Below are 22,103 nucleotides of genomic sequence, written 5' to 3' on the forward strand. Positions count from 1 at the left end.
TTATCTTATGTCTGTTTGTGTTGATGTCTTAACATGCTCTTTTCATCTTGAATTCCAACACTCTCCTCACAAGTTGAAAATGCAATTTTGATCAACTTTATTTTATTTAACGCATAAAACCATTTGATTAGAAGTTAATGACGTGCTTAGAAAATCTGTGACTTGATGCTCAGAATCAACAAAGGGAATACAAAAAATCTACTTCCACATATTCATGAACAATGTGACAATCAATGTCTACATGTTTTATTTTTTCATGAAAATTGGCTTAGTTGCGATATGTATAACTGCTTTATTTTCACAAACGAGTGAGATTGGCATTTCTGGTTTGATATGAAACTCAGACAAAATGTATGTAAGCCACTTTAGCTCACACGAAGTTGTAGCCATGGCACAGTATTCTGGTTCACCAAAAAAGTTGCTAATTATCCCTTACTTTTCAGCTTTCCAAGAAACAATCGACTCTTTCAGGAAAACATAATATCCTGTCACAAACTTACGAGATTCTTTACACCTATCTAGCCCAAGCTGAATCACAGTAGCCAGTGAGATTGAAATCATTTTGAAGGATAAAACAACAATTTGGTAGTTGTTCCTTTCAAATATCTTAACACATGTTTAGCTATACTCATATGCAATTCTGTAGGTTTCCTTTGAATTGATTTAATTGTTGAGTGACATATAATATGCCAGGCCTTGTAAACCTCAAGTAGCTGTGATATTGCCCATGATTTGAATATAATTCTAAAGAATCAGAAATTACATTACTGTGAAAATGGCTTGAAGTTGTTTGAGCATTACGTAAACCAACATCCTTAACCAAATCTAAAATATTTTTTTTGCTATGAAATAAGAATACAAAGATTTGATCTAGCTAGTTCAATACCAAAAAAAAGTTGGCAAGACACATATCCTTAATGGTGAATGCCTTATATAACTCTTGTTTAACTTCTGCAATTAACTTCTCTGATGTTCCTGGAATTAGAACATCATCTACATAAACTATTAGAACTAAAAACTAACCATTACATGCACCTTTTGTAAATAAGAAATAATCATGAATTCTTTTCTTAAAACCAAGATTGTAAGAAATTGGGTGAAAGTCTTATTCCAACATCAACCAACATGTTTAAGCCAATAGATTAACTTAGTGAGTTTGCAAACCTTGCCGGAAGGAACCTAGTAACAAGCAGGTGGCTCCATATACAACTCTTCATCATGGAACCATGGAGATATGCATTATTTATATCCACTTGATGGATAGGCCAGCCTTTGGCTACAACTAGAAAAATCCTCATAGTCACCACCTTAGTAATAAGTGAAAATTTGTCCTGATAATCAATTTCAAACCTTTGATTATAGCCTCTTGTTACTAATCGCGTTTTGAAACGGTCAACTGACCATTAGCATTATATTAATATATTGACTTCTTTTATTTTTATTGAACAATTAAAAGGATGAATAAAAATAAAAAGAAGGCAAAAGGAAGCAATAACGAACATATGGCATTTGTTTAAGTGAATATTTAAGAAAGGAAACATTTTTTCAATCAAAATATATTAATAAATCATATCCACCTAAATCCAAGGGAGGTGACGTTTCAATGCTGGTTTTATTTTAGATATAATTGATGGAAGTAATTATACTTGTATTTCCATTAAAAATCAATAAAGATTACAAAGTATTTGTAAAAAAAATGAAGAATAGAAAGTCGAGTTGCCAAATTAGCCCAATGAATTGCAATTAAAACCATTTAGTTACTAAATTTCCCCCTATTATTTAAATTATATTAGCATAAGATCTTATCTTCTATGTCATTGTATTGCTGTCTTAACATGCTCTTCTAATCTTGAATTTCAACACTCTCCCCACAAGTTAAAGATATAATATTGATCAATTTCATTTTGTTTAACACATAAAACCATTTGATTGGAAGTTAATGATTTGCTTAGCAAATCTGCTACTTGATTATCAGAATCGATAAAGGGAGTACACAAAAAAATGTACTTCCATATACTAATGAATAATGTGACAATCAATTCCAAACCTTTGATTTTATCCTCTTGCTACCAATCGTGTTTTGAAGCGATCAACTGGCCATTAGCATTATATTAATATATTGACTTATTTTTGTGTTTATTGAACCATAAGAGATTGAATAAAAACAAAAAGAAAGCAAAGGGAAGCAACAATGAACATGTGGCAGTTGTATAAGTGAATATTTAAAAAGGAACATTTTTTTAATCAAAATATATTAATAAATCATAGGGAAAATTATAAAACTAGGTCAAATGGGAGGTCCATTTACATATTTAACTCATTTACTCAACATACTACATATCTAGACTGTTTTTGTGTGACTTTCCCATAATACCCCCAATCTTTCATCTTCCTCTTCCTCTTCCTTACGGTTTCCTCTTCATCCAAAATGGCTCCTCCTCCTTCCACAGGGATCTAACCTGCAAAATCCGTTGTTGTTTGACGGCGTTCTCCAGCAACTCCTACTCTGGTGAGAGAAAAGGGAAGTGAACGACGGTAGAGGAAAAACGAGAGGGCGATTTTAGAGCGAACGACGGTGAGAGAAGGTGAACGACGGTAGAAGAAGGTGAACAGTGAGAACAAAGAAGAGGAAGAATGCGAACAGATGGTAGAAGAAGGTGAACAGTGAGAGAAAAGACGAGGAAGAAGGTGAACAACAGAGAAAAGGGAAGAAAGAGGGCGACTTTAGAGCGAACGGCAATGTTGAGCGATTTCCGCAAGTGCACGGCTTCACTTGTAGTAATAAAAAGATATCGATCCCACAGGGAACGTTTTTCATAAAAACTTATTTTGATACCGTTTAAATACGTCTTTAGGTTTATTTAATAGATAATCGTTAATTGAATTGGATTGAGATTGAATTAAGTTAATAAGAATCAGATTAGGATTATATGTCAGAAATTTAGAAATCAATTCTGTCTTGAGATTAAATTACAAGACAGAAACATTTCGCGTTTAAAATAAGAGAAGAGTTGAACTCGTTTGCATTAAGCAAAGATATCAACTTTAAACTTTGTAAAAATTATAAGTGTGTAATAAAATGTAAATTCTTTCAATTAAAGGGCTTTGAACCGTAGAAATCCCCCTGATGTTGAGTAGATTACTACCTTAACCAAATTTATACTTATTTCTAATAAGCCGACCCAACGATCATATCATCCATAAATACGAACTTGTTCAAGTGTTCAACGAAGTTTCCTTGTAAGGATGTGAATTAAATTCGTTTTAATGAAAACACCAGAATCTTACTTCAGATTAATTGCCAAAGTAACTACATAAACATATATTGAAATGTATGATCTTTTATTAAATGATTTGTGAATTGATACAAGTTTATAGAGAACATGAAACATGAAAGCATTCGAAACGACATTCGAGTTCCGAGTAGTCAATCCTTTCCTCAAACCTCGTTAGAGTTTGTCAGGTTTCGGGGACTCATCCGCTGCTTGATCTTCTCGCTGAATCTTCAGAATAGAGATGATGTGTCTTCTACCGAAATGTAAACTAGTCTTCGAACATATTTTAATCTAAACTTAATTACTACTGTGTTTGTAAGTAATATAAGAACAATTTGTGTACATCAGATTGCTTGTTACAAGAATGAAATCTAACTCTGAATCGTTTCTGATTCAGAACTTCTGCATAAATTCTGCACTTTAACCTTAATAATCTAACTCAAATTTTTCTAACTTTGAACTCTAAAATCAACTCTTTATTTATAGATGTTGAAGAGTCGTGTTTAAGGGTCGTGTCCGTTGTGAAGAGACGTTTCTATCCACCCGAACAGACGTGATTCTTTGAATTAAAACATGTGAAATTGAAGCTGGAAAAATCTCTGATGCTACCGAGATCATGGAATCTCTGATGCTACCTCGTTCTGTGAGGCGGAAGATTGGGAAACGCAGAGAAAATGCCTAATTCTATAAATCTCACTGAATTATTGTTGGTGTATTCATTTATGTTTTGATTTTTTTGTTAAATAATGTTAGAATCCGTTGTTGTTTGCTATTTTTTTTGTTATATACCACTTAGCGAATTTTGCTAAAAACACATCCAGACTTCGCATATGCTAACTAAAATCATCAACTAAACCAAACATTCGCTTCGCAGGCTTCACATATGCTAATTAAAATCATCAACTAAACCAAACATTAGCTTCGCAGGCTTCGCATATGCTAACTAAAATCATCAACTAAAACAAACATTAGCTTCACAGACTTCGCATATGCTAACTAAAATCATCAACTAAACCAAACATTAGCTTCGCAGGCTTCGCATATTTAGCTTCGCAGGGTTCGCATATGCTAACTAAAATCATCAACTAAACCAAACATTAGCTTCGCCGGCTTCGCATATTTAGCTTCGCAGGGTTCGCATATGCTAACCTCTGCGAAGTCAGACGGGAGGAAGACAACCGCGCGTAAATATTGATGGTATTATGGGAAAGTCACACAAAATCAGTCTATATATGTAGTAGGTTGAGTAAATGGGTTAAATATGTAAACGAGCCTCCCATTTGACCCATTTTTGTAATTAACCCTAAATCACATCCACCTAAATCTAAGGGATGTGGCGTTTTAATGATGGTTTTATTTTAGATATAATTAATGGAAGTAATTATACTTGTATTTCCATAAAAACCAAATAAGATCTAGCAAATAGGAATACTTTAGCTAGATCCCTGGAAAGTGAGTTGATTAGCTAGGAGAAAATGAAGCTATCAACCTCCTTCCATTTTTTGTACTCAATTGGGTCAACATCATCAGGTTCGGTATCCTTTAACACATAATTTGCTTTTCTTTTAGCATTTAATGCAATCATCATTGATCGTTTCTTTGAGATGTAGCTTTTACTGTTTAAAGGATTAGTAAGGAGTAGAAAACCTGGATTATCATTTCGATATCTGTGATGACCTCATTCTTGACCGACTCCGTCCTCATTGATTCTATGATTATCATTTCTAGTTGTTTCTGTTGGTCCCGTGTAACGTAATAGGATTAGTTCCAGGGGGGATTAGGAACTAATATAACTTTTTCGCTTAATAATGCTGACTTAATTGAATGTTTGATAGTTTAACTCAATTTTAGGCCAGTAAGGCTGAGTGTGATGTGAGACAGCTTTAATCAGATGCTGACTAGAACTGTTTCAGTTGTGAGTTGGGAAGTAACACTTAAGTCAGTTTGCAACTCAGCACTCAGATTACTCAACTTCAGCTTGTACAGATTATTTATTGAGTAATTTTAAGCAAGCAACACATGCATATATATAGATATCAAGAGAAAGGGTTAGAGTTTACTCAGCAGACTTATCCTGGTTCGGCCTCTCCGCCTACGTCCAGTCCCCAGAATCCTTCCGAGCTTTTTCAATCCTCTACTGAGCTCTTTAAAGGTAGAGCACAAACCTTTTACAATAGCAACTGAGTATGCAAGAGTACCGTCCTCTATTCGTCTACTCAATCCTATCTACCACTGAATACTATAACCGAGTACTCAGCTTCTCTCTTGTTGGAGTTTAGTGTCCTAAAGACAATTGTTTTAGGATATAAATATTAATGAATAAATTGTTTATTTATTCATTTGTTTAATAAGATATATAGCATTAAAATGTAACTATATATAAAGGCACAAATCTTTCATAAAGAAAGTAATCCTAAGTTTATTTAAGTAGTTATAAAGTGTTCATACAAGCATGAAGTGAGACTATACTTTATAATAGACCAATAGACTTAAAATCAACCCAAGTCAAGTAATATGTTATAGGGGTTGGCATATTACTGTTGAGACTTGCATGTAACAGTGTTTTCTGTCGAGACAGAAAGCTGATCTCACAAGCTTTAGATATTCAGATATCTAGACAGTTACATGGATCCGGTGAAGGAGTTCATTAGGATTGGGACCCGACTTGAGATAACAGCATGGATTAATTTATATAAAAGTGTCAACTGTTCATCTCATTGGTATTAGTAGGTATAACTAATCCTCGGACTCAAACATTTGTTAATTAGTGATTCTGGATTATGGAGTCTGATACTTTGATTCTGTGCGAGCACGATCCAACAGGTGAGAGCCTGGGGTGTGTGAGAGCAGGGTTGGGTATCACACAAAGTAATTGCAGAATAGTTAATGTCAGATTGAGCATTCGTCACTCCCGATAAGTGGGAGATATATCCAAATGGCCGCTTGTGGTGAATTGACTGAAATCCTTGCAAGGTGATAGAGTTAAGAGTAGAAATGAACATTTCACTTAACTTATCTTTCAGAGTGAATTCAACCTGTACAAGTAAAACCGGACTCTTCGTTATATGTAACCTTGACACGTTCCATGGTTATAAGGAATTGACCGACAAGATATAGTTGATGAAGGATCGTATTATACTGTACCTAATACAGAAAGGTTAACGTCAGTTATCAACCTGACTTCTTAATTGCTCTGGGGGAATATCATAGGTTCTGCTAGTAACAGCTCGCGACGGTATTCCGTTATATATATGTTGGAATTAATCGTGATGAATAATTTCAAAGGATATATATGGCTAGTGGCAATAAAGAACCTAATGGGTCGCATATAGGACTTGGAATCAGAGGACGAATATGTAATTAGTGAGACACTGTATATATGGGCCGAAATTTGTAGATTAATTAGGGATAAATTAATTTGATTAATAATTATAATTTGATTATGGTTATGAATTAAATTAAAAGATTATCTGATAATATTAATTAGAAGTTTTTATGTGATTGAAACTCTAATTAATTATCCCTAACATTAATTAATTATTAATTTGATTAATAATAATTATCTAGATATAATTAGTTATTATTTAGATAATAGTAAAGTGTTTATTTAATTATCTAATTAGGAATCATATTCCGAATAAGATTCCAATTATTTAATTACCTAACACAACTGGGATTAGGATTTTGAGAAGTCTATAAATAGACTCCCTAACCCCATAATTCGGCCAACACTAAATAGAAGGGCTAGAGGAATCGTTCCGCAACCGTCTCGGCTAATTACAATCTTTCTTACTCTCTCTTTGATCTCGTATCGATTTCTGTTAGAGGCAATCATTGCGATTGCTATTATTAAGGTTGATTCCTGATTAGTTATCTTTTTATGTGCTGATTCTTTTGTTGTTCGTGATACACAGATTAAGAGTTGTGGGCACTTCGTTTGCAACCGTAGATAGTTCTTCACCGAAGGTATTACTTTCTATCCCTCTTTATATGAAATAACAATTAACAGATCTTGGAAAAGGGAAATAGATAAAATAGATAAAATTTTATTATTCCGATGCGCCTAGACTTGTCTATTTTCCTTCATCTCTACCACTGAGTACTATAACCGAGTACTCAACTTCACTCTTCTAACCTTTTACAAATGATAAGAAGTTGTTCTTAATACAACAAAGAACACTTTAGATGACAGAATCAATCTAGACTTTTACACAATGATTGAAATTTGGTGTAAGAGCTTGCTTTTTCTTTCCAGACAGCTTCTATTTTGGATTATCACTTGGTGAAGATTTTGCTTGTCTGTATGTAGATCTCTTGTATGTGTGTATTTGATCCAAGTGATGATTTGGCCTATTGATAGCAATCTTTGGGGTGCCAATGATTTGAATTCCGACATAGCCGTTGTGGGAAGAACGGTCTTCTTCGTCATCACGTGGTCAGCTTCCAGAGCAGCAGGCCAATCCTGTCTTCTGTTTTTACCAGACGCCAGGTTTGCCAGATTCGTCTTCTTGCGCCAGATTTGTCTTCTTGCATCAGGTTTGTCTTCTAGCCAAAAGTCAGATGGTCCATGCATCTCGAAAAGGTCCTTAAGATGGATTTTCGAGGCTTCTGATTTGTTTCAGACATTTTTCAGATCTTGTCTTGCAAGTTGATGGATCATTGATGCTGACTTGATTATTACTCAGCTTGACTCAGCGGCTTCGCCTTCAAGCTTTTCTGAAGAAGACATTTCTTTTCTTAAAGCTGAGTTGCGTTCTTACTCAGGGTCTGCTGTGTGACTTGCTTTTGCTGACTTTGTTCTGTCTTTCTTTTATAGGCTTTCAGTTCCTGTTCTCGTTAGTTAATTTACTCAACATTGAACAAACTCATTAGTACAATTAAATCAAAGCACTTAAATTTAATTGTTTTAATCATGGGAATAATTTTATCAAATCAAAATCAAGTGGAAATGTGTTTCAACAAACTCCCCAATTTTGATGTTGGCAAAAGTATTCAATTAAGGAACTCAGTGTTGAGCTTCCCCATGATAGTTGACCTTTTTAATTCTTCTGAAAATGCTCCCCCGTAAGGGTTGGATCTACTGACTTAATTCAACTCCAAACCTTCTAAGATCTAATCGAGAAGAGTCTAAGGTCAGCTTCAGAAGTAGGTCAATACTTGGAACATTTTGTCATTACTCAGTTTTGATTCTTAGTTAAGTTGAGATATCAGAGTTGAGGTATACTGAGTGTATTTCACTTGTTTAATTTTTATGTTCACAAGTTTTAAGTTGTTGTTCAATGAGTAGTTACATGACACAGATCAGCACATAACCACAGCAAATAAGCATCGCATATAAAAAGACAGTTTGTAGAAAGGATGCTTATATATATATAGATAGTTAGCTCAACAAAGATAAAACATGCCAGATACAGATTACAACTCTCAAGCTAAGTCTAGTTCTAGTTCTACTTTTTGATATTGGCTTGAACTTGATTAGCTTTGGCTTTGGGCTTGGCTGTTCTTTGTTGCTGACTTTGGTTGCTTGGGACAGCAGAAGTTTAGCCAGGAGGCTTCTGCTGAGTTTGACGAGTTCTGTCAGCTGGCTGCTTAGCTTTATCTTTCTCCCCCGTTTTGCCAGCATCATTAGACGGAAGGGGAGGAGCATAGAACTTCCCCTGTTGAATAGCACGAGTCAGTATAGTGGAATACTGTTGCATGTGACTCGTACTTTCTTTAAGACCCTTACCTGCATGCCATCGGCCATACTTGAAGAGGGGATTTTAATGTGTGCGCTAAGCATACTGAGTAAAAACTCAAGAGACTTCCCTATCCAAGTAATGGAGTCCGTCATCCGTGCGTAGGATTGATAGTACATCCTGAGTAGTGAAGAATCATACGAATGACGCTGAGCATTGATGTGCCGAACATGCACAAGTGTTGATAGGGTGCAGTGCAAAATGTCATTGGTCTTTACTTGGTCAGTGTCCATTTCTTCTTTGCTCAGGTTGAGTAGGCGAATGGCTTCACCAATCTATTCAATGGAGCATTGAGAAGTGGAGGAGATAAGTTCACGAGCCCCCGTTAATTCAGCGGTCAGCAGGTTGAAATGCTGAGTAACTTCAGCAGAAGTTGCGGATGATGAGTTCACAACAGATAGGGTAGTGATTTTCCCTTCGATGGAGTCCATGTGATTTACCATCATTAGCTGAAGTTTTGCCAGCTTGACCATAAACTCTTGCTTGGGCTGCTGAGCGACCAGAGAAGTCATAACACTCATCAGCTCCTTAAGACCTTTGAGTTCGGTTAGAAGTTGTGTGATGGATGTAAGTTGAGTTGGCTCAGCAGGAGTGGACCCAGCAGCATCGGCGTGAGACTGGTCTATTGCTTGGAGAAGCATATGAGCTGAGTTGATGATTTGACGTCCTGACTCAGAGGCATTAAGGAAATTGTAGGAATCATCTTCAGACTGGTTCTGCGTAGTCTGAGGAGCCGTTTTCTGGTTAGCAGCAGGTGGTGGAGTACTTTGGTGCTGCCCAAAAGTGGAGGTGCTAGCTTGATTAGTAGCAGCATCCTTATTAATGAGGCCAGCAGCAGGAACTGACTGGCTTACTGTCTGCTTGATAGGAGTTGGAAGAGTTTGATCAGCAGAATTTTTAACCTGCTCAGTGTCAGTCTGATGTTGAGTGGAAATTTGAGGTTGAGGCAACTCAGAGCTGTCTTTAGCAGGAGGAGTTTCCTTTGCTAACTCATTGTGTTGAGCAGTTGGAACTTCGAGCACTTGCTCAGTGGAAGGTGGAGCAGAGGTGTTGGCAGAAGCTTGACCCTTAGAGACTTTTGGGTCGGCTTGTTCCTCAGCTTGAGAAACAGAGGCTTGCTTTTCCTTGACTTGATCAGGTGCGGGTTCAGTGATGTCGGTGAAGAATTGGAATTGGAGCCCTGTTAAGTCAGTGATGGGGTCCCTCAGTGGAGATTCATCCAACAAGTCTATGACGTTGGGCTTCTGAGCTTTTTGTTTGAACCGCTTTTCCATACTGCCCTTTTTGGTTTTGGTTTGAGGAGAAGGATCAGCAGCAATAGACTCTGATGACTCAGAGGAAGAGGTGAGTCCAAGGTCAGCATAAAGGTTCTCCACAACCTTGTCCTTCACTGGTGACTCAACTCTTTGCTCATCAGCTTGCTCAGCAGCAGCTGTGTTACTTGGCTCAGCAGAACCCATCTTATCAGCTTAAGGCTGTTCGTCAGTGCAGCCTTGCTTTTCCTCCTGAGGAGTCTTTTCCAGGTTAATTTCCTAACTTTGCACGAAGTGTGAATCCTTTGAGATCACAAAGTCAAGTGGGTCAGCATCTAACGGCGTCATTCCAAAGGTTTTCTTCCTCTTTAGAGGCTGTTCAAGTGTCTCTTCACTTTCTTCCTCAGGCTCAGCTCGCTTTTTCTGTTTTTCAGCTGACTCTGGTTCCTCTTGAGCTGGCTCAGTAGGAGCAGCTTTCTTCTCTCTTGTCACCAGCCTAATCTTTTTCACAGTTCGATTAATGCCTTTGGCTGTCGGTGTTGAGGATGGGTCAGCTTTCCTCTTTTTTTCCTTTCGCTCAGCAAGTGCTGCTTCAACCACAGCTCCCTTTCCTTTCTGAGGTAACTCAGCTTGTGCTTCTTCACTCATAGCTCCCTCAGCATGTGCTTCTTCAACCATGGTTTCCTTGCCTTTCTTAGGTTTGATAGGAAGGATGTGAGCTAAGCCGAACAAAATTGCTGAGGTGATCTCAGTGCCCTCTACGTCAATTTCTCCTTTGAAGCTGACCTGGTGATCCTGAAGTATTTTGGTGATGAGAGAACCCATCCGAAGGATCCCGGTACTGTGTTGGAAATCCTCAATAAGAAAGACGAGCATATTGAGCGGCTTATAGGTCAGCATATGCCAGATGAAGCACTGCTCAAAGTTTGAGGCTGAGGAGGAGGAGTTGACCTTGGGAAAGAGAAAGTTGGTCAGGATGTAGTGAGCTTGTTTTTGAGGCTGACCCATGCTGGTGCTGTAGATCTCTCCTTTGTGGTTTTTGGGTTTACAGAACTCGACAACATACTGAACCCGCTTATAATCATTCGTGCATCGCAGTTCTGCACCTTCTGCTTTAAGCTTTAGCAGGATAGCAAGGTAAGAGGGGGTGATGGTGATTTCCTTATTCTTAACCTTGGTGACCAAATAGTCATCGTCGTCGTCAGCGACCTTTAGGTTTGCGTAGAACTCCTTCACCAGTTGTGGGTAAGTAGTTCCAGGGAGAGAGAAGAGGGCAGTCCACCCATTCTTTGAAATCCAGTCACAGAAGGGTTTTTCTTCCTCGATGAAGCTTCCAGAAAACCATCGAGAATGGTAGACGTTCAGGTTTTTGATACTGCTGAAGACTGGAAAGAACTTCCTTTCCCTAGGTTTCTTGTTTTTCTTCTTCTTCTTCGAAGGAGTCGTTTGGTCAGTGCGAGGGTTTTCACCGAGGATGCTGACCTCGAGCATCAGTTGGTCATGCTGACCATGGATCTGTTCCTGAGACTCTGAGGAAGTCTCGTGATATTCCTGCTCAGCAGGAGAGGGAGGATTAATGTCGGAGTTATTGTCATCATATTTCTCAACGGAGATATTCTGGGAATCGTTCGACATGGTGTTCTTGAGGATTTTTGAGAAACTCAGAGGATTTAAGAATTTAGAGAGAGGTCAAGTGCGAAATTTTTAAGCGTAAAGAGAAATTAGTGGGAAACCGTCCACTATTTATAACCGGTGCGTGTTGATCTGATAGGTCAGAATGGCAGTTCGATTTTGAATCAATCAACGGTATTTAATTCTGACATTAATGAAACATTCAGCGTATGGGTTTCTAATCATTACGCTTACGTCATACTAGGTGTCTACATAAATACGCGTGCAAGTATTCCACTCAGCATCTAAGATACTAAACGATTGGTGTTCTGAGTGCTTAGTTTAGCGTAGAAGGGGTTCATATCATGTGGAGTAACTCAGCATTTTATCAATCATTCAATAGCAATTCATCAAATGGTAATTTCATAGCATTCATATCTACTCAGCATATGACAGTTACTCAACATGTAATAATCACTTGGCATGATATAATCACTCAATATACTCAGAATTTTATTGAAGAGGATTAGACATACCGATAGCTTCCCTTAGTATGCTGAACTGCTCACGAGCCAACGGCTTCGTGAAGATATCTGCAAGATGTTCATCTGTTGGAACATAGGTCAGCTTGATCTCACCCTTGAGTATATGATCTCTGATGAAGTGATGCCTGATGCTGACATGCTTCATCCTGCTGTGTTGAATTGGATTTTTAGATAAGTCAATGGAACTTTTGTTGTCACATTTGACTTCTATTGTTTTCGTTTGAACTCCATAATCATCCAGTTGTTGCTTGATCCATAGGACTTGTGCAACACAGCTTCCAGCAGTAATGTACTCAGCTTCAGTTGTTGACAGGGCAACTGACGACTATTTCTTACTGAACCAAGACACTAGATAGCTTCCAAGGAAATGGCATCCTCCTGAAGTGCTTTTCAGCTCAAGGTTGTCTCATCCATAGTCAACGTCAGTGTATCCAACGAGTGTGAAATCGTTCGTGTTGGGATACCATAAACCTGCATTCACTGAGCTTTGCAAATATCTAAGGATTCTTTTTACAGCTATGTAATGAGATTCCTTAGGGTCAGCTTGATATCTTGCGCAGTAACATACTGAGTACTGTATATCTTGCCTACTTGCCGTTAGATAGAGTAGAGAGCCGATCATACCTCGATATAATTTGATGTCTACTGACTTACATTTTTCATCAGCACAAAGCACAATGTCAGTACCCATTGGGGTAGATATTGGCTTACAATTTTCCATATCAAATTTCTTCAATATCTCATTGGTGTACTTAGTCTGACTAATGAAGATGCCATTCTTGCCTTGTTTGATTTGAAGTCCAAGGAAAAAGTTGAGTTCTCCCATCATTGACATCTCAAACTCAGTTTGCATCTGCTTGCTAAATTCCTTGCACATTGACTCATTAGTAGCACCGAAAATAATATCGTCAACATATATCTGTGCCAACAGGGTATCTTTACCCTTTTTCTTAATGAATAAAGTTGTGTCAGCTTTTCCTCTGACATAGTTTCTGGTTAGCCTTTCGTACCAAGCACGTGGTGCTTGCTTCAGGCCGTACAATGCCTTTTTGAGTTTATAAACATGGTTTGGGAATTTTGGATCCTCAAACCCTGGAGGCTGACTAACATAAACCTCTTCATTTATAACTCCATTAAGAAATGCACTTTTAACATTCATTTGGAACAATTTAAAGTTCATAAAGCTAGCATATGCACCCAATAATCTTATAGCTTCTAATCTAGCTACGGGTGCAAAGGTCTCACCATAGTCAATACCTTCCTGCTGACTGTAACCTTAAGCTACAAGTCTGGCTTTGTTCCTAACTACATTTCCTTGTTCATCTAGCTTATTGCGGAATACCCATTTTGTTCTTATGGTTTTTTGATTTTTTGGTTTAAGCACTAAATCCCATACTTCATTTATCTTGAATTGATCGAGCTCCTCTTGCATCGCATTTATCCAGAATTCATCGTTCTCAGCTTCTGAGAAATTTCTTGGTTCAAGAACTGACACGAAGGCTACATTGCTGAGATATCTCCTGAGTTGATTTCTGGTCATCAGGGTGTTCTCAGCGACATCAAGAATGCTACTTTCAGAGTGTCCTCTTGGAACCTTGATCTCCTTTGGTAGTGTAGTGTCTTCAGGGATAGGTGTTTCAACATTTTCTGCAGGATTATATTGGTCAGCAAAGCAAAGATAATTTCAAGTTCATTCTTACCTTTGGTCAACCCTTGAGGTAGTGACTCAGTGGCTCTATTTTGGTCAGCGGAAGCTGAGCATGTGTCATCTTCGGTAGGCTGACTTGTTTTCCTTGCAGGGTCAGTTTCATCGAACTCAATATGTACAGACTCTTCTAAGACATGAGTTCGTTTATTAAACACCCTATATGCTTTGCTGTTTGTTGAGTACCCTAAAAAGATAGCTTCATCAGCTTTTGAATCAAACTTAGCAAGGTTGTCTTTCGTATTTAGAATAAAACATTTGCAACCGAAGGCACGAAAATATCCAATATTGGGTTTTTGTCCTTTCCAAAGTTCATAGGGGGTATTCTTAAGTATAGGTCTGACTAGAGCCCTATTGAGTATATAGCAAGCTGTGTTGACAGCTTCACCCCATAAATACTTTAGAAGCCTATTCTCACTCAGCATTGTCCTAGCTATTTCAACTAAGGTTCTGTTCTTCCTTTCAACTACCTCATTTTGTTGAGGAGTTCTAGGAGCAGAAAAATTATGGTCAATGCCGCTGACTTCACAGAATTCATCAAACTGTTGATTTTTGAATTCTCCTCCATTATCACTTCGGATGTGAGCTAATTTTAGGTCTTTATCATTTTCAAGTTTTCTTACTAGTGTTGAGAACATCTCAAAAGCTTCATCCTTGCTACTCAGCAGGATGATCCAAGTGTACCGAGAAAAATCATCTACAATGACCAAGGAAAATCTCTTACCACCCAAGCTCAGCGGCTGGACTGGTCCGAAAAGATCCAAGTGTAGTAACTCTAATGGACGCTTGGTTGAGACTAAATTTTTACTTTGAAAAGATTTTTTAGTTTGTTTTCCTTGCTGACAAGCATTGCATAATTGATCCTTCTCAAATTTGAGTTTGGGCAAACCCTCAACTAATTGCTTTCTTGCTAGTTTGGCTAGGAGGTCCATGCTTACATGACCAAGTCTCCTATGCCATAGCCAGGAATTATCTTCCTTTGACACTAAGCATATATTCTTTGAAAACTTCTTTTCTAGGTTTAGTATGAAAACGTTGTCAACACGAGGGGCAGTTAAAATCAACTCATTTGTTTTTCCCTCGAGTATTTTACACTCAGTGGCATCAAATACAACCTTTCTACCACTGTCACACAGCTTAGCTACACTCAATAGGTTATATTTAAGACCCCTGACTAGGGAGACTAACTCAATAGTAGGATTACCACCAATGGTACCTGACCCTACTATCTTACCCTTTTTATTGTCTCCAAAACTTACATTTCCTCCTCGTTTATGCACAAGTGTGATGAACTGAGTTTCATCACCAGTCATATGCCTTGAGCATGCGCTGTTAATATACCATAGTTTTGACTTCTCAGCACACCTCAGGCTCACCTGCAATGTTATTAATTATCTTTAGGTACCCAAGTCTTTTTGGGTCCTCATTTGTTAGAGTCAGCAGATGATGCATCATATTTAATTTTGTGACGGCATACATTTATAGTGTGGCCATCTTTCCCATAATAGTCACAATAAACTACCTTTTGGGGGTATTTCCATTTTTGGTCAGCATGATGGTACTGAGCAAGCCAACACACTTTTATAGTGTGTCCTTTCTTTCCACAACAGTCACACTGACTGTTCTGCTGAATGTACCGTCTTTGCTGACTAGTACCCGAATACTCAGTCTTTGAATAGAACCTTTTCTTAGCCGATGAACTCAGCTGGTTCTGTATTGATGTGATGTCCTTTCTCAGCTTTTTAGAGTCTGATTGGACTTCAGAGACAAACCCATGCATGATTTTCAAGTTTTCATCTTGCCTGGTATTGTCCTGGAGAAGATGTCGGAGGTCACTGAGTTTGACCTCTTCAATCTCATCACACCGCCTGCCGAGTGCTCTTATTTTCTTGTTACACTTTTTGATAAGTGTATAGAGATCACTCAGGGCATTTATCATTTCATTTCTGAGCAAAGGTAGAGATGTTACCTCGGTTGAGTGTTCCTCATGGTCAGACCCACCAGACAGGTCAGCTTGCTCAGAGTGGCAGGTGTCAGCAGATTCGTCAGCTATAAAACAGATGTTTGCTGACTCAGTGGCATCAGCTTCTGATGAGGTTGACTCATCGCTATCACTCCATGTGTCCACCATTGCCTTTCTGTTGTTCTTCTTTTCTTTCTTTAGTGTGGGACAGCTTGATTTGATGTGCCCAGCTTGATGACATTCAAAGCAAGTAACGGGCTTTGAGCTGTCCTTCTTATGTCTGCTGTCGCTGGACTCAGCTTTGTATTTGTCACCTTTCTTGAATGACCTTTTGCTGTATTTGTCATTCTTTCGAAACAACTTCTTCATTTTTCTGGTGAACATAGACATTTCCTTATCATCTGATGAGTTAGCATCAGTTGAGTCAGCTTTCATGACAAAGGATTTTTGCTTCTTGTCTTCAGACTTTTCTTTCACTTCAAAGTTCTTCATTGAGATCTCGTGGGTCAGCAGAGATCCAATGAGTTCATCATATTTATATGTGGTCAGGTCTTGAGCTTCTTCTACAACTGTTTTCTTTGCTTGCCAGCTTTTAGGGAGACTTCTTAGAATCTTCTTCACTTGTTCTTCTTCAGTGAAGTTCTTGCCGAGTCTCTTATGTTCATTGATAATGTTGGTGAATCTTGCATTCATCTCCGAGATGTCTTCATTATCATTCATCTCGAACAGCTTGTACAGCTGCATATGTTGATTTACTTTGGACTCTTTGACCTTGCTGGTTCCTTCATAGGTCACCTCTAGCTTCTTCCAAATTTCTTGTGCTGACTCACAACCTAAAATCTTATTGTACTCTGCAGCATCTAATGCACACTGAAGCATATTGATAGCCGAAGCATTATTTTGTAATTTCTTAAGGTCATCTTCTGACCACTTAGCCTCACTTTTGACAGTTTTTACACCATCAATGGTTTCATAGGGAACAAACGGACTATAGCTAGCCATGCACTCATATTTGTTGCCTGAATGAAGTTTTTCATCCTGTTCTTCCAGAATGTATAGTTTGACCCGAAGAACAGTGGAGGCCGACTAATAGATAATCCCTCAGGGAGTATCTGTGTTGTTTGATTTCCTGGAAGGAAACGAGTGATGTTCTCAGCCATTACAGGGATCAGCTCAAGATAGTTTTATCTTGAATAGTGAGCTACTGAGCTCTAATACCACTTGTTGGTCCTGTGTAACGTAATAGGATTAGTTCTAAGGGGGGGTTAGGAACTAATATAACTTTTTCGCTTAATAATGCTGACTTAATTGAATGTTTGATAGTTTAACTCAGTTTTAGGTCAGCAAGGTTGAGTGTGATGTGAGACAGCTTTAATCAGATGCTGACTAGAGCTGTTTCAGTTGTGAGTTGGGAAGTAACACTTAAGCTAGTTTCCAACTCAGCACTCAGATTACTCAGCTTCATCTTGTATAGATTATTTACTGAGTAATTTTAAGCAAGCAACACATACCTATATATAGATATCAAGAGAAAGGGTTAGAGTTTACTCAACAGACTTATCCTGGTTCGGCCTCTCCACCTACGTCCAGTCCCCAGAATCCTTCCGAGCTTTTTCAATCCTCTACTGAGCTCTTTAAAGGTAGAGCACAAACCTTTTACAATAGCAACTGAGTATGCAAGAGTACCGTCCTCTATTCGTCTACTCAATCCTATCTACCACTGAATACTATAACCGAGTACTCAGCTTCTCTCTACCACTGAGTACTATAACCAAGTACTAAGCTTCACTCTTCTAACCTTTTACAAATGATAAGAATTTGTTCTTAATACAACAAAGAACACTTTAGATGACAGAATCAATCTAGACTTTTACACAATGATTGAAATTTGGTGTAAGAGCTTGCTTTTTCTTTCCAGACAGCTTCTATTTTGGATTATCACTTAGTGAAGATTTTGCTTGTCTGTATGTAGATCTCTTGTATGTGTGTATTTGATCCAAGTGATGATTTGACCTATTTATAGCAATCTTTGGGGTGCCAATGATTTGAATTCCGACATAGCCGTTGTGGGAAGAACAGTCTTCTTCGTCATCACGTGGTCAGCTTCCAGAGCACCAGGCCAATCTTGTCTTCTGTTTTGACCAGACGCCAGGTTTGCCAGATTCGTCTTCTTGCGCCAGATTTATCTTCTTGCGCCAGGTTTGTCTTCTAGCCAAAAGTCAGATGATCCATGCATCTCGAAAAGGTCCTTAAGATGGATTTTCGAGGCTTCTGATTTGTTTCGGACATTTTTTAGATCTTGTCTTGCAAGTTGATGGATCATTGATGCTGACTTGATTATTACTCAGCTTGACTCAGCGGCTTCGCCTTCAAGCTTTTCTGAAGAAGACATTTCTTTTCTTAAAGCTGAGTTGCGTTCTTACTCAGCGTCTGCTGTGTGACTTGCTTTTGCTGACTTTGTTCTGTCTTTCTTTTATAGGCTTTCAGTTCCTGTTCTCGTTAGTTAATTTACTCAACATTGAACAAACTCATTAGTACAATTAAATCAAAGCACTTAAATTTAATTATTTTAATCATGGAAATAATTTTGTCAAATCAAAATCATGTGGAAATATGTTTCAACAGTTTCTTCATTTGATGTCTTATTGTGATTACCTCTGGTGCCTCCATCATAACGAGATCATGTACTCACATTGCTAACAAATGAAGGTTGTGATTCTATCAATACATCACGTTGTTTCTTATTCATGAGAAACATTGAATATGCCTTGTCCACTGTGGGTAAAGGATCCATAACGAGGATCTAATCATAAAAGTGACCATAATTAGAATTTAATCTAGAAAGGAATAACATCATTTATTCTTCATTGTAGAGTTTTTGTGTAGAAACGCTACTCTCACCACACTTGCAAGTTGGAAATGGTCTCAATAAAAGAAGTTTTGACCATAAAATGTTTCATTTTATTAAAGAAATCAACAAGAGACATGTTTCCCTGTGAAATCTGGCTAGTCTCTTTTCTGAGATGAAACATAAGAGGCCATTTCTCTCACCATATCGAGTTTCAATTTCTAAACACTATGCTCGCAAATTAGGAGCAAATAGGAATACTTTAGCTAGATCCCTAGAAAATGAGTTGATTAGCTAGGAGAAAATGAAGCTATCAATCTCCTTCCATTTTTTGTACTCAATTGAGTCAACATCATCAGGTTCAGTGTCCTTTTAACACGTAATTTGCTTTTCTTTTAGCATTTAATGCAATCATCATTGATCGTTTCCTTCTGATGTAGCTTTTACCGTTTAAAGGATTAGTAATGAGTAGAAAATCTGGATTATCATTTCGATATCTGTGATGACCTCATTCTTGATCGACTCCATCCTCATTGATTCTATGATTATCATTTCTAGTTGTTTCTTTTTGATGTCTTGTTGTGATTACCTTTGGTGCCTCCATCATTGGATTTTGTTGATTCATCATTCTTAGTGCTAGATTCAGAATCGTAAGTATGTAATGCAACATGATGATAACTTCTAGACGACATTATGGAAAATAGAAAAGGTATAAAAAACATAGAAAGAAATCTTATAAAGTTCAGGGAAAAGGAAGATCCTGAACCATTGAGCTCTAATACCATAATGGAAGAAATTATACTTGTTTTTTCATTAAAAACTAACTAAGATCTTACAATGTATTTATACAGAAAACAAATAAAGAGCAGATGAGTAAAACTAAGTTACCACATCAGTTTAACGAATTATTTAAGACTATTTAGTGATTAACTTTCCTGCCATTATTTGAATTCTATTAGCATAAGCTCTTATCTTCTGTATTCTTGCGTTGCTGTCTTAACATGTTCTTCATCTTGAATTTCAACAATAATTGAACTTGGTAATATCTTTATATATTTACACCAATATGAGTTTCATGTAATTAACTTACCCATATGGATATTAATATAGAAACTTAGTATTGTGGGGCTTTTGTTTATCTCCCAATTAATCTTTTAATTAATTTATTTATACAACAAGAGATATTAGCTATCAAGATACCAGCTCTAAATATTAAATCAATTAGAGAAGGATAATATATGAAATTATCACCAACGTTTGGAAGATAAGAGCAATTTTATTTCTAACATTATAAATGGTACAATTATATTATTAATATTTGCAAGTTCGTTTAATTTTACACCTAGCATTAAAAGTTGCCTAATTTTCAATCATTATTAACGAAACACTCTACGCAGTAATGAATCTCGTTATCTATATTTCACATGTACGTCATGTTATTGCTAATCAGTAACCGATCAAAAATACGCATGTGTACGTGAAAAATAAAATTAAGTTTAAAAATATTTTTTCGTGTTCTGCACCAGATTAAAGACATGTGTACACTTAAGATATTTTTTTAAACTTAAAAAAATCATTTGTAAACATGTGTTTTGATTTGTTACCAATGAGTGATAACATGACGTATATATGGAATCGAGATAACGGGATTCATAAATGTGAAGACTATAATTATAATAGAAGTACAATTAACTAACCAGCAAATGCTAAATATATCATTATATCATTTATAAATGCAAAATTAAATTTAATTGGCAACGTTAAGGATATATAGTTTACTTCATTTATATTTAAAATTTTATTTTTTATAATTAAAAAATTGTAATCATATTATATAGAACTATATTTTTAATTTAAAAAATATAATTTAAATATAAATAAATTAATATATAATATTTTACTAAATTTAATATTCAATCTTTACAAGTTAAATGTTAAAAAAATAAAAATGATGACTTCTACTTATAGTTCATTTTGATATCATAAGAGATTTCAGGTTCAATTTTTATTAAATACATATGAAAGAGTGAGAAGTTCTATTGGGAAAAATATATCTAAATAATAATTCTGCATTTATTTATTTTTTCAACTTGAAACTTAAATATATAATAAATAAATGGAGTTTAGAATAACTTAAAATACGCCAATGTATTCTATGTCATGTGACCTTTTTATCGGTATATTATAAACTCAAAACGGACAAGTAATTAATGAGACTGATGTTCAAAGTGAACCACTTGAAATGGTTCTGAAGAATATAAAAGGAACTAAAATTACACCAAACTTTCCCATCCTACGTAGGAAAGAAATGAGACTTTCGAATAGTTATAAGTAAAATAACTTCACAAACCTTTAACCAACTACTGAGGGAAAAACTCTCTCACGCGCACGAGGATGAGGTCGAATCCCCATCAGATTAGAGGTGCAAGACGTGGGTGATGCGAATATCGCATCGAAATGGTTTGTTTTGGCCCATTTTTCTGTTATCCTTAATATTATTCTTTTTTCAAATTAATTTAAATTCCAACAAACATCACCCTTCATGAATAGTCATCATCGTTTGTAAATAGTCGTGTCTGTTCGAGTTCTATTCAGATACTGAAAAACAAAATTTTAGTTTTTACTTTCTGAAATTATTATGTTTCTTGTACATTTATATTATTCAACTTTTCTACTCTGGTACGTAATCTGTTGTATCTTGGGAGATGAATCGTCAATAGCGACGAAATCTGTCTTCAGGTGACTGTTAATACATGCCTCAAATTTTTCTACTCATATTTTCATGAGCAATTTATAAGTGTTTCATACACTTCAGCATACTTTTATTGTATTTCAGTTGCTTTCGTTTAATTTTTACCAATTAAGTTTATTATTAGAGTAAATAATTATAAGGTCCATATATTTTTACGTAATACACTAGTTAGTCCCTGTATTTTTAGAAATGATTATATAGTCCCTTAGTTTTTATTTTCGTCAACTCTTTAGTTCTTATATTTGAGTGAACTGTCAAATTAAAGTAAATAAAATTTAAAATACTAAAATTACCCATTTTTTCTATTTTATGTTTTTTCCTTCATAATAATAATCTCTCCAATATTAGTTAATTGTTTTATTATTTTTTATATAATTATAAATTTTAATTTAATAGTGTAGAACTTATATTCA

Source organism: Euphorbia lathyris, chromosome 2, assembly GCF_963576675.1.
Source record: "Euphorbia lathyris chromosome 2, ddEupLath1.1, whole genome shotgun sequence".
NCBI lineage: Eukaryota > Viridiplantae > Streptophyta > Magnoliopsida > Malpighiales > Euphorbiaceae > Euphorbia > Euphorbia lathyris.